General features: G+C 36.6%; 1 long non-coding RNA gene across 2 annotated transcripts in view; it reads right to left on the bottom strand.

Moving 5' to 3' along the window:
• The window catches only part of LOC101670521, a 77100-nt gene that overhangs the window by 42919 nt on the left and 19390 nt on the right, over window positions 1-14791 (bottom strand). The window contains exon 4 of one of the 2 annotated variants that reach the window (XR_001179394.2): window positions 9172-9223. The exons of the other annotated variant lie outside the window; for it this stretch is intronic. This is a non-coding gene — a long non-coding RNA (uncharacterized LOC101670521). The remainder of the gene's footprint in view (window positions 1-9171; window positions 9224-14791) is intronic. 2 annotated transcript variants of the gene reach the window in all.

The following is a 14791-nucleotide window of genomic DNA, read 5'->3' as shown; positions in this document are numbered from 1 at the left end:
TTGTTTATTTATTTATTTATTTAGATTTTATTTATTTATTTGACAGACAGAGATCCCAAGTAGGCAGAGAGGCAGGCAGAGAGAGAAGAGGAAGCAGGCTCCCTGCTGAGCAGAGAGCCTGATGCGGGGCTCAATCCCAGGACCCTGAGGTCATGACCTGAGCCGAAGGCAGAGGCTTTAACCCACTGAGCCACCCAGGCTCCCCTAGAGCCATGTTATTTTAAAATTTAAAACAGTATTTAGGAATTGCTGACCCACTTCCCTTAGATGATAAAATGAAGAAGGAAGCATGCTAAATAACTTGCTTTTGAATTTTTGAACGAGCAGAAGAGTCTAGAATAGAAACTAGGTTTTCTGATGCTTTGTTCAATGATTTTTCTATACTGCTATGCTGTCTCTTAAACATATTCTTAAAAGAAAGCGATAAAGGTCACTATCTAACCCAGAGGAAGGGCATAAGTGGTTATTTTAAAAGTCAAGTAACGTGGGGATGGTAACACAAATTTCAGGGTATAGGTGTTTCATTGCCTGTGATGAAATTCTATTTTATTATTATAATGTGAAAAATCACTAAAGAAATTTCTCCATTTAAGCCAATATTTAAAAACAGTATGAATCCTCCACGTACGATAGAAAATATTTTGTCACAATATGATACATAGAAATACAGTTTGAAGCATCAAAAATTAATACTTTATACCTGAACTGAAATCCCCTAAAAGCAGATAATGTGAATTATTTAAGGGTAATTTCGATCTGAAAAAAATTTTCCAGCATCATTAGCCTTTGGGAATGCAGAAAGCTTACCTTGTAATTCACTTTATAGATCTATAGTTTGTTTTCTGTCTTACAGTATAGTATTCTTTTTATCAGTTTGTTTTTACAGTTGCACAATTTAGAGGTGTAAGATCCAAGCTAATTGCAAGAGGAATGTTCTTTTAATATTTAAAAATTATTTTTATTCAATACATGCTAAAAATTAATAAATAAAAAGAAAGTGTTCAACTAATACTCAAATAAGATGAATTTGAAACACAGAATATGGAATAAACCATATATGAATTGAAGTGATTTCCTGTTATTTTAAACCAATATATCAGACAAATTTTGTGTCATTTTCTTTTCCTTTTAAAAATAATAATACTGTAACCACTGTCTAGAGGAGTCAATAACAAGTGCTCCTCTGCTGTGTTTTATTCTATAAAGGAAAAGAGAAGCTTATGATAAACTGAAAAAGATTTTGATGAAATGCTGTGGGAAAAGATTAAGATTTGAATCCTCCTCAATGCTAGTACTTCTCTGAGGCAGAGAAAAATTCCTTTTTAGATAAGAGGACATTTAGGGAGGAAGCAGGAGAAAAGTTTGTGCAAGAAGAGAATAAATAGTAACAAGGTTTGAAGGGTTTGAAGATGAAACTCCCAAGTATAGGTTTACAAGAGGCTGTAAGGCCTCAAACAGCAGGGCGCCAAATAAGGAAATGAGACTTGGGGTTTTTAGGAGGAGTGTTCAGTACATAATGTTTAGCTTTTTGGAAAACAACTTCTGCACTTTTGCCTGCTTGAAATTTTTTAGAATCCCAGTTCCCTTTCCAAATGTTAACGAAGCCCTCAATCCTAGTAGCGGTCTCTAAATAGTAATGTTTTTGCTCAACTTTTGTATTTTTCTCTTCAAAAATAAGTGAAAATACTTAATTGAGATATAAGTGTACAGTGTTTATTTATTTATTTTTCTAGTCTTATGAATACTCTGGTTCCTTACACGTAGAATTTGATGGGACCCGAGTCACTGAGAGAAGCTTCACGAGACAAATCTGTGTGGGAATCATGGAGCTCGAGCATGACTCACCGGAGGTTTGCCAAAACAAACAGGGCCTGTGTGCTCAGCCCTGATAATCTATAGCAAGATATTAATAAATTGACTTCAACTGCTGAAAGGCCTAGCCAGTCATGTAAGGTTTAGAGACATTTCCACCTGTGTCTTAAGATTCTTCCGTGGCGTCTGGAAGTAGTTAATGCAGATGTTCAACATCTGGGGAGAAGAGAAACTGGTTACAGTGGCTTTTATGTGTGTTCTTCAGGTGGACTGTGCTCTTTAGAGAAGTTAAAGCCCTTGTGCATTACTTTGATATTTGAACAACCTCTTTTTCTAGCTACTGTTGGAAAATATTGTCAGAACTTTTGGTGATATTTGCAAAATAATTTTCTCTTTTGCACAAAGCTGTGTCAACAAATAGGAATGATAGTTACGAAGCACGTTTTATTTATAAGTTACTTTTCTGGGGGTGATAGAAGAAGTAGAAAATGTCATAATTCAAGATCTTCGGGGAACTCAGGCAAGACCTACGCAAAGCAATCGCTGACTTCAAACGCCATATCCTCCCAGAGGATAATTTCAGTACCACATATAGCCTTTGGCATGACTGGAATTTTTCTTCTCTATATGAGGAAAACAAAATAGAGGCCAAAGAAAATAACAATCCCAATATCTCATTCAGTGACACTAACATGATACCACAGTCAGACCCTGAGGTTTAAAGTTTACTTTAAATGAGTCTCATTCCCTCCTCTTTTGGTGTGGGCAAACCCTACCGGAGGGAACAACATCTAATTGAATTGGATAGGATTTTCAAGGGAGAATTGAAAGCATACTTAGGGAGAGAAACAAGTTTCAGAGAAAAAGTCAATGTCTTAAAAGGTAAATTTAATCACAAGGTTAGAAGCTGGAGGAGCAGAGAAGTGTCATACAATGACTTTAGAGAAGGGGTTCAGAACCAAGGTCAAGACCAATGAATGAACCAGTATTGAAGGTCCACTTGATCTATATGGAACAACAGAAAGTGTAATGACTTGAAACATCTCCTGCTAATACTAGTTCTATATCCTGATTTTCAAATAAACCGCAAAGACATTAAAACTGAATGTATACATGAAATCTGAGAAAAAAACTGAAATAATTAAGTGAAATGGATATTAGCCTAGTAACTAATTCATATAGAAATATTTCTGGAATGATTTAAATGAAGTTCTGAGTCTGAAAGACATTACATGAAAAAAATACTTATGGAATATTCCAATGAACAATAAAATGGAATCACCAAATCTTATGTGTTTATGGGTATGTTTATAGTTTAGGTATTATACAATAATGTGGTATAGGACTGAGCATGAAAGGCTTTATAAGGAGGATCATTCAATGTGTTTTAACAAAGCAGACAATAATAAATCCAAATATATATTTACCGTGCTAAACAAATTCCGATCTCTTATGATTTAAAGTAAATGAATCAAAGTGTTAATTTAGAACTCTGACAGAGAAAGGGTAAAGAACATGTAGTAGAAAGTATTTTGTATTTAAAGGTGGGGGGGCCCCTGGGTGGCTCAGTGGGTTAAAGCCTCTGCCTTCAGCTCAGGTCATGATCCCAGGGTCCTGGGATCGAGCCCCGCATCGGGCTCTCTGCTCAGCAGGGAACCTCCTTCTCCCTCTCTCTTCGCCTGCCTCTCTGCCTACTTCTGCCTACTTGTGATTTCTCTCTCTGTCAAATAAATGAATTTAAAAAAAAATCTTTCAAGGTGGTTGTTAAATTAAACATGTAATAATTCAAAAGACAGCATTTTACATGAAAATAATTTTAGAATTATACTCCCATATGAAATTTTAAAACCAAGCATTAGAAATTGCAAGACTTTTATCAGAGAAATATCTGATCACTCTGAAGTTGAATAGGCTCCATAGAAATGAAAGGACAAAATAACCAAAGGAGAACAAATTTCCTTAGAACATAGATAACTGGTATGAAAGATCATTTTTCCAAAAGTTGAGAGAAACAGAAACGCAGAGATAAATTTATAAGATGATAAGTGAAAGCACTGTAAAGCAACAGAAGTGCTTTCTCACTCATTTTCATATAAATTCAGGTGAAAAACTGCAAGTGCATTAAGACATCAATTACGAACACAGCATATATGATAAATTCATTAGTTGTCAATAGCTTGCATCATGCAGTTATCAAAATTTGGAAAGCATTCATGAATAAAATACCATTTCCAGTTTCAAGTATTCAATACAAGTATTTGATTTCAGCTTTCAGCTCCTTTTATGTCTATTTCCAGCTAACCCAGACAACACCTACATTTTCTTTCTTAGCATTTTAGTGATAAGTACTGTACAGTGGGTTAAAAATTGATAGGTTCTAGTTCCATGCTCACCCCCCAATAAGATGTGACTGCGGGGATGTCATATCACCTCATGGAACTTTAGTTTCTTCTTCCCCAATTCAAGGGGGGAGGTAGTAGAAAACTGTTAAACTCTAGAAAATCTATGATTTTTGTGTCACTCACTGACTACTTGGGTAGGTACCACTTTGAATTATTCAGTAGCCTTCTTGGTTAGATTTTAAGTGCTTTAGATGTATTTCCTGTTACCTAGCACAGTGCAGGGTGATAACTAGATATTTTAAAAAACACTTTTTGATGGACTAAGTATTCGCTGGAAAAATACTGGAGGCCAAAAAAAAAAAAGCTTATTCACTTACTCGAATATTCTCTAGAATCGTCCTCCGTCAGTGGTGTGAAACTGGATGGCCGAAGAGTTTGTTCGAAAAGAAAGACTTTCATTATCAGTTGAAAATCTCCCAATTGTTATGTTGCGTTATCTATAACCTAGAAGACTTGTTCATGCATAATTTTCTTACACATCTGAAAGTAAAATGAGTTAATGTGTGACCTACCTACGGAAATAGAAGAAAGTCATTTTAAGACAGCCTGGAAAAGGTGGAGAACTTTCAAGCCACATTCCTGTGTAGCTGGCATACATATAAACTTACCCTTTTTCTTGCCTTTTTGTCTTTTCTTGTTAATTCTAACGATATATGTGTATACTGGGAGAAAAAATGTACTCCAAAATTAGCTTCTTTCCTATCTCTGATAAACTGATTCCGTCAATGAGATTGTGTTTGTTCGTAAGGTTCTTCATTGAGGTTGAGCTCTGATATTGTTGTTGTGATGCAGACAGTGGAGGCATCGGCTAAATAGCACACCAATGAACTTCAAATGTTGCCGTGATCGTTACAAGGAAAATATGCTAAAAGTACTAAGAAGTTTAGTAGGGTTATCAGAAGCATATGGCATTTTTAAAAAGTTTTCCTGACTGCAGCAGGGGTTCTGTGGATTCATTAAGGGATGAAAAATGATGAAGGGAAATAGGAGTGAGAAGTAACCTTTTATCTTGTGAGTATTTTCCCTCTCAGCCCATCTGCCCCAACCAAATCACACTTGGATGTGTTGAAACCATCTACAGGGTTCACGTTTATTTTTGAAGTTCAGTAAACATGCAAGAGACTCTACTAACCACTGAAGAGTCAAATAGCAGATTTGCCTATTAATACCGATTTTTTTGGTAAGATAAAATATATGAGAAGTATGGGTTGTAAACAGAATTGTTTTGCTGTCAAATTAGAAGTTCTTTAAAGCCTTAAGAGAATATGCAAGACAAAGGAATGAGTACCTTTCGTATATTATGAAGTCACAGTATTTTCAAGGGGTAAGGGAGAGTTTTCATTGGGGAAAAGGAAGATGCGTGTCTATCTTCTTCTGAGAAGAGGAAGTAGCCCATTTTCTCTTCTCAGAAGAAAACATACCTCTCCTTTTCTGCAAGGCATCATGTAAATCTAAGTTCTTTCCAGTTTCGGCGTTCTTTTGCTGCTGTATTCATATTCTTCTCCAATGTCTCCCCATTGTTTTCCATCTGCTTCTGAGATGTGCATCACCAGTCTTGAGAAAACTAATATGTAACTTTGTGACTTGAAAGTTTTCTTGGTCATTCGTTTACTGTCAAATGATCTTGGGCGAGTTATCAACCCTTACAAGACTCATGACTGTACTGGCTTCTTTCTCCCAGCCTCTACTAATGTAGAGTGTTCACATCTTTCACATACTCATAGTTTGTGTCCCCATCTTGTATGTATAAGCTTTGTAGAAAGAAACTATATCATGGACTTATTTTGGTTTTCTTACCACTGTGCATTGAAAAATAAAAGAATAAATGAATGAGTTCTATTTACCAGTGCCCTTTGAATGCCCAGTTGAATCCACACAACTATTAGAATAAGGAAATCACCCTTTATTCTAGTGAAATCCTCTGTGACCTGGGAGGTTCCCCCCTACCCAACTCTGCTCAGTACTTCCTCAGGTAGAAAAAGACTGATTATTCTTTCTTCTTTACACATTTACTGTCAGTTACTAGGAGTCTCAGCCTGGAAATTATAGAGTACTGAGTAAAAAGTGTAGGGTCATGAGTTTCTAATATCATGGGAAAATAGGATGGCACCAGGAGAGAAATTCAGTCTTCCTAGGCTTCTATCAAATAGTATTTATTAAGTGCCTAGTACCTTCTCTCTAGCTCTGAACAGGCATGGAAATTAAATTTGGATATGAACCGTGATGTGAAGGAGCTCATACTTTCATAAGGCAAACAAGCATATGGGAAGTAATTTAAAAATTATTTTAAGATAGAATATCCAAATCCTCTCCTAAAAATGGGAATACTGTGAGCTACCCTACCTAACTTATGATATTGCTCTGAAGAGCAAATAAACATGAAATTAATTGAAAATGTAAAGTTATAAACTACACATATGCAAATATTTTTGGCATCATGTCACTTATAAAACTTACTGAATTCTTGTTCCTTCAGATAGATATAGACTTTTGTATATGGTGTTCTAGAAATGAAAGAATAATGTCTTAAAGACATAAAGTTCAACAAAGACCAAATCAGAGTTTAACAATTTGATGTTTCTACTAAAAACTCTAGAAAATATTTTCAGTGAAAACATATTTTTAGGAGTGCCTCGGTAGGTCAGTTGACTGTGTCTGACTCTTGATTTTGTCTCGGGTCATGATCTCAGAATTGTGAGATCAATCCCCATGTGAGGCCCCCCACTGGGCATAGAGCCTGCTTAAGATTCTCCCTCTCTCCCTGCCCTTCCTCCCTCTGCTCTCTCTCTGAAAACAAAATAAAGCAAAACCAAAAATCAATCAAACAAACAAAACATACTTTAAACTATACAGAATCTCAAAAACATTTAACTTTTTTTCTTATTCAATAGAGGGTAGGGGCACGGCCTCAGTCATCGTGACTAAGGAGATGGAGCTAAGTGCTTTGAGATTTGGCCACTTTTGAATTATGTGGTAGTGATCAATCATCTCGAGTCCGTTTTGATTCCAGTTACAATTGGATTACAAGGTACAAAACTTATTTTTGAGAGTCTTCCTTTTGTTAAAGCTACCTTTATTTTTATTTTTTTAATAATCATTAGATGTTAAGGACTTGACCTTTTAACACTGGAAAGAATTTGCAATGTAAGATGAAGTACAGGATCACAAATCCTAAACTCAGAAGAGAATTTAGAGGTGCTCTAGTCTAATTTCTAAGATATAAAGCAATGAATCTCCTTGACCATGTCCCGAATAAGTAATGACCTAGGGCTGTCTTGCTTACAAATGTAGTGGCACAGTGATGTCCTAATTAATCTACTGCTCCACAGTTTCCTACACAACAGGCAGGATGATTCTTTTAAAAATTAAGGTAAATCAAGTCATTCCTCTGCCCCAACTCCTTCCCTTCTTACTCACGTAATCCTAAAGCCTAATCTAGAAGGTCCTACGTAATCTACCTTGCCTCCTCCCAGCAACTGTACAATTTTATCTGCTACTACTTTCCCTCTTGATCACTCCAACCCAGCTACTGGCCCCTTCATATTCTTCAAGTCCAAGAAGTGCATGGAGTTCAAGGCCTTTGGACTTGCTGTTTGTTTTGCCTGTAGTACTGCCCTCCCTAATAACACAGGATTCTGTTTCTCACTTTAACAGAGATTCTACTCAAATGTCACCTTTACAAGAAGTTTTTATTAAATTCTCCATAAATTAGCACTCACCCTAAACCACTCTCTATCACCTTATGTTTCTTTGCTTTCTTTCATGGCCTTTAGCACAGAGTAGCAGTATTATTTATTGATTTATATTCTTTATATATAATTGTATATATCATACTTACATATTATATATTTATGTTACATACTCATTTATAATAGATACATTTATAATTTATACATAAATATATATATTTCATAAGATAAGTCATAATAAATATTTATTATTATATATTTTATGTAAATATATGACACATTTATTTATAATTATGTTATATATTTATTTATATATCTTATACACACACATCTACCTAATTATATTTATGATCTGTCTTACTCCACTAGAATGGAAATGCATGAGAACATAGGATTTGCTGGCTCTGTTCACTCATGGCTCTATCCTAGAAAAGTGCCTTATATCTGGTTTAATGTTCAGTAATTACTGATTAAATGAAAGGAGAACTCATAACCTCATAAGTGACCCCATTGTCCTTTAAGACAGGTCTAATGATTAGAAAATTCTGTAATACTGAGTCAAAACTTGTTGCCTTCTATGGACCTTTCCTCCCTGCAGAACTGATCCTACCTTCTACGTCACAAAGAATTATTCTAAACTTCTCTTCTCACTCCCAGACAAGTCTTCAAACATACGAAGTAAGCTGTAAATCACTCATGAGTTAATGCTTCCCATTCCTTTAGTCATTATCCAATGATGTGGATTCTAATCATCTCATTCATCAACTTCACCTTCCCCTGAGTATATTCTAGTTCATTATTTTTCAAACTGTGGGTCACAACCCTAGAGTGATTCATTAAATAAATACATGGTTCAATTTGAGGAGATAGTTCAGAGTACAGTCACTGGAGCCAGAAATTCTGGATCATGCAAATTCAGTCACTTGGGTAACTTTACCTCTTCTTATCTCAGGTTCCTCGTCTTTAAAATAAGGATGGTGATGGGGCACCTGGGTGGCTCAATCAGTTAAGCGTCTGCATTTGGCTCAGATCATGATCCCAGGGTCCTGGGATCCAGCCCCTCCTCTGGCTTCCTACTCAGGGGGGAACCTGCCTCTCCCTTTTCCTCTGCCCCTCCCCCTGCTCGTGCTCCCCCACCCTTGCTTGTGCTCTCTGGCACTCATGGTGTGTCAAATAAATAAATAAAATCTTTAGAAAAAATAAGGATGATGATAATAATAAGTATAACTCGTAAGTTTATGATGAAGATTGAGGATTAGTACACAAACCTTGAGCAATGGGTCCTCCAGAGCCAGCTGCCAGGTGGAAGAAGAGGGGTCTCTAAAGAAGAGAGAGAGGGAGAAAAGAAGAAAGAATGGGCCTTCTTTCACAAGGAGCAGGTTGGAGGCAATGCCTTCTCCAGGCTCAAGGCAGGAAGGAAAGGGAGAAAAAAGGGGGCAAATAGGCTGGTGTCCTCTCTCCTCAAAAAGGAGAGGTCAGCCCTTCTTATCACTGAGTCTGTGGAAGCGGGAGAAGCCAAGCTATCCAAAACCCAAAGCACTTAGCATTGAAAATGAAACCATTTGAAACATTTAGCCATCAAGCCTGGTTGAAAACACCATGCACATTCTTGAGCATTTAGTTCCATTATTACCCATGTTACAAATGATGTGTCTAGGTCACAAGTCCAGACTTGTAAACGGAAAAATATCAAGTAAATGCAATAATGTTGTCCCTAATGGGTTTTAAAGCAATGGACTCCAGTTTCCAGAGTTCAGTGCCGTGAAGTTGCATGTTAAATCATTTTTCTTCTTTAAGATGGGTTTTAAAGAAGCCACACTATCTCAGTCCATCATTAAACTCTTCCATAATCTGAAATGTACTGAACAACAAGTGTTGCGCTCTTTTTAAATGAAGTTAAAACGCTCAGAGAGCTATGTGATAGGTTCGCATAGGCACTAGTTTTCTTCTTGGAGTTGATCATTGTAGAGTAATTCTGTTCTATTCCCTGGAGATAGAACCCCTTTCATGGCTACCAATCTGGCTTTGGATGAAACTCTGCAAACCGAATTAAGACACAGCTGTTTTGAGACCAGCACTCCTAGGAAAAGAAACAAGGAAAGTCTCCCTTTTGCTAAGAGATTTACACCCACTGATGAGAAGATATACCACAGTGCTCTCTGAGGGCATAAACCCTATTCACCCCAATGCTGATTTTTCACTCTTTCAAGAACGACCCTCACAGAAATTCCAGAACTACTGCCTTTAGTATTATTTTCTTGGAGTCCTGGTTGACCTTGCTCTTACTCACATTTTCATTACAAAATAGTGAAGTATTTTTTTTTTTTTTTTTTACTGCTCTGCTCTTGGCATAATTACAGTTAACTCTTCTAGTAGATCATTGCTATTTGAGCTTTTTGGGTTTCTTACCTGTATTATTTTGCAGGCTTCCTAACTGGTTAACCCATCTCAAGTCTCTCCTTTATTTTCTGTAAGCTACACAACACTATCACATCAATCATTTGCTAATCACACTCCAGTGGACAAAATCCTTCAATAATTCCCCTTTGCTGACTGGAAATATACCAAATCTTTGCTGTTCTATCATCTGGCGTCAAATAATTATATCTCCCATTATCTTCTACCTTCTTATCCATTTAGATGAATTTCTGAAATATGAATTTCATGTTTCTGTTCATGCTGTTTCCTTCACCTAAATGCCTTTGGTTTAAATCCTATAGATACTTAGTGCCTCCTTTTTCCCATAGTCCTATCCTTGTCACTAATTCCTCAGGCTTGGAGTTATTCTCATCTCCTCTGAATCTCCTAGTGTTTTACTTGTACCTCTCTTTATAACACTTTTTACGCTTAACCTCAACTAAGACTATAGAGGTACACAAGCGCCTCTTTTATCAACTGGAAATGCCTTAGGAGGGGAAATCAGGTCTTGCTTCACTCCGTGTCCTTCACTGTGTCTAACACAATTCCTGCCACATGGTAGATTTCTTGTCCACTAAATGAATGAATGTAGCATTTAGCCATTAGAGTCTAGGCTATGAGCTGCCTAAGTGCAGGAGAAACATGTCCGGATTGATCATCTTTGTAACCAGCTGCCTAACAGTGTGCCTGGAACAAAATAATGTATAATAAATGTTTACCTACACACACACACACCAACCCCAAAACCACAACCCTACTCAGGGGCTTTTTATGGAATTACTAAAAATAGTATGTTCAACAGACAGAAGTTCAGATCTCATCCCTTCTTATGTCATTTAAATAGAAGGAACAACATCTACAAAAGAAGAAGCCTCTACAAACAACTTTCTTCATTTTCTTCATACAGAAAACTTGTGAACTTTCCTTTGAAGGCTCCAGGAAATGTCAGGGGCATTTTTTTTATTTAGCCCTTTTCAAAATAGCTTGGATGCATACACTTTTTATAAGCTTCTCAACTTACTCATAAACATTTTTAGTGGATATACAAGGACTGCTAGCACAAAGGGAGAGGGGTAAACAAATGGGGGAAGAAATGTAGAGTTTAGAAAGTTAAGTGTTTCATGCGAGTTGTTGAGGATGCTTAACTTCACTCAAAACAATCGAAGGCTTTTGCCACTCGGCTACCAAGTTGTTTTCCTCTGACCTTCTGTTCCTTGTTATTTGCTACTGAATTTTGCTAGGCTGTATTATTTATGCTCAGAAAAAATCAATTCTTTCCTTTTATTGAAAAATTATGTCCAACAAATTGTACCTATAACCTAATCTACAAGGTTTAATGTAGGCGGCTTTGATTTACTGGCCCATTCATAATCTGCGGACGATTAGCCTCCCGGGAAACAATCCACTCCTTGTCTAAGTGATATCAAGGTGTTTGTTTTTAATCTGTCCAAAATCATCCTATGGACAAATGCATTATTGAAGAATTATATTTTAATTTATCTTCATGCAGTGCTTTTGAAGGGCATTTGCATTAACACAATATGATTACGCTTCTTTCCACCAGTATCTTTTCAAATCAGAAATTACCTGCACATACAGTCTCAGATGGTGGTCAAAAATTGTACAAAGAAGTAAGAATAGGACTTCTTAATATCACACAGCCCTGCTGCTCATCTGTGAGGCTTTTTCTGTTCTAATGCTTTTGTCATGTATATGAAAGTCATTATGTAGTTTAGAAAACAGAAGATGAAGTGAAAGAGGAAGATCAGGGACCTCGGATGCATTAATATTCCACCAGCATCAAAGATATTTCCCTCGAGGGGCTCCTACAGGCCACGCTGTTATTACAGTGCCTATCCATTATCTTGTGCTGTTCTTGGTATTAAGACAATAATGGAGAGAATAGGATTATGTGCAGATGATAGGAAATGTGAAGGCAATTCAGCAAGATAGGAAATGAATGGAGACATGATTCTTTCATCGAAGCCAGGGATGGTTTAGCATAGGGTAAGAGAGAAGATAAATGAAGCAAAATGGAATCTTTACAGGTTAGCAGGGGTAAAATGAGAGTTTTCATCCAATCCTGTGAGTTTAACCTTCTTGATGGAAAAATGCCATGGCATCTTTCTTTATAATCCAAGTGTATGTGCCTGAAGAGATGATCTGTTTTTGTTCTCAAAATACACTTGTTGTTGGAAAAGCTGTCCGGTGCTTACATGGTCAGAAGGTGGCCTGAAGGAGTGGCAAAACCTTTGAATTCACTCCCATCACTGAGAAATTCGGGCTGTTTTATAAAATTCCCCAGTGGAAATGACAAGCCCAGCAACTCTTTCAGCCCATCCCTTACCAGACAATGCCCAGTAATCAAGAAAGTAATAAAGTGAACAGCAAACAGGAGTGCTACATTATGAAAATGCTTACTCTAGTTGCTTAGAGCCCCATGTTTTGGACAAGAACCCTCTCTGTTCTACGCACACACAGAGCGCACAGAGGCAATCACCCAGACAGACTTTGAAAACAGGAAAGAAAGGCCCTGGCTTTTTGAAAAGATCACCTATATCGGATGCCCAAGGCTAATGTGACTCAAAGGTTGGCATTTTATGATGATGGCAGGGAAGCAAGAGCAGCAGATTGTGTCATTTGCAGGGCACTGGCATAAATAAATGTTTCTGTTTCTATATATAAAAAAAGAACATTTAATTAAATGAAGGCACACTCATCTACGGACAATATGACCAGGCCAGAGAGACTGCTTTCTGTGTTCACATACGCTGCTTGCTCTCCAAACACTGCATTTGATCCAGACTTAAATTGGATAGAAATTTAACCAAACTGAGATCAACAATATAATAACATCCTCTAACTCAAAGAGTTACCAAGGGGAATTGAAGAGAAAACATTAGAGGAAATCAGCATGTAGATACACTGTATCTATAAGCTTATCTAAGAATGAGAAAGCTGTGGATATCCAGGCTGCATATGAAATATAGATTAATATATCCTGCGTGGAATTGCACCGCAGCCAACACAACTTAGTTCAATATTCATTCTTCCTAAACAGGGCTGAAGACTAGTTAGAAAAATCATCACACACACACACATACACACACACGTGTGTATATATATGTATCCTCAAAAAAAAATAAGTGAAGAAAAACGAGCAGAAGGGGGGAAATACATATATATATATATATATATATATATATATATATATAAATACATACACACATATATACATATATATATTTTTCTAATGTATATTTCATATACATATATATGTGTGTGTGTGTGTGTATGTTTTCACCCAAAACATGAACCTGCTATTTGAATAGGAAAAGAGCGTGTATAAAAAGAAAAACATAATCAAGACCTTGGACAGCTTTTGAACCTTTTCTCCCCCCTCCCCCAGCCCTTTCTGGGCTCTTTGGTGCTGCGTCCTGGTTCTCTGGTTTTAAAAATGGCTCCATACTGCTCTCTGCTGTTGGTTTATAATTTTCTCCTTGGAAAGCTCAGAGCAATTTCCGCTGCTCTGGCTGTATGTCAGGTCCTGGTTGGAACTCATACCTAACAGAACTGTCTCCTAATTTAAAACAAGGCACATGAATATTTTGTAGATTTGGACTGTGAAATCTAGCTTCCTGGCTACATTTTTTTCCTCCAAATTATCTGTACTCTCTGACCTTAAGAAAATCTCATTCTAGCCACAAGAATCATTTGAATTTAAAAGATTGTCCTCCTAAGGAAATTATGTGTTATTGAGAAATCCCACTATAGATTTGTATCTCTAAGAAAGTGAGGTGGAAAGGAGAGGACATTTTGGAGATGGATGTGAAGACTAATTAATATCACTCCTTAATATCCACATCACATTGAATTCAATTTCAAACAAGGAAATTAATAAAATAACACATGTGTGATAGAGCACAGCACAAGGTGCGTACTCAATAAATGTAAATGAGATTTGAATCAAATCCAAGAAATTGAAATAGAGAATTGTAATTTGGGGGAAAAATTAACCTCAGGAAAAACACATTTTACATAGTACATAAAGTATTCAAAGTGTTTTTTCCTCTCCTTTGAAAACATAAGAGTGGGGGAAAGAGTGATTTGCTTAATATAAAATACCAGAATGTTATGATTTTACCAAAAATTATATTATTTCATAGAGACTAATCAACTCAAGCATAAAAATATTTACTGGGGCTTATTCAGTGATAATATATTTTTCCCTTTGGAAATAAGGATGATTAGGAGAGACAGTTAACAGCTGTAATTGGACGTTTTAATGTGTTGCAACATGACCACATGACTTAATCCAAGAGCATATGGTCAATTGTGTGACCCTGCTTGACAGACAGGAAGTTGCTATATTCCATGTCATTGTTTTGAACTGCATCTAAAGCATACAACCCTATTACCCTGCTCTAGAGAAACATGAAGAAAATGAAAAGGATGATGGGAAGTAAGATG

This window comes from Mustela putorius, unplaced genomic scaffold (assembly GCF_011764305.1).
Source record: "Mustela putorius furo isolate JIRA1106 unplaced genomic scaffold, ASM1176430v1.1 tig00003853_pilon_pilon_pilon, whole genome shotgun sequence".
Taxonomy (NCBI): Eukaryota; Metazoa; Chordata; class Mammalia; order Carnivora; family Mustelidae; genus Mustela; species Mustela putorius.
The sequence above is the reverse complement of the archived record's forward strand: the minus strand, read 5'-3'. Positions and strand labels throughout refer to the sequence as shown.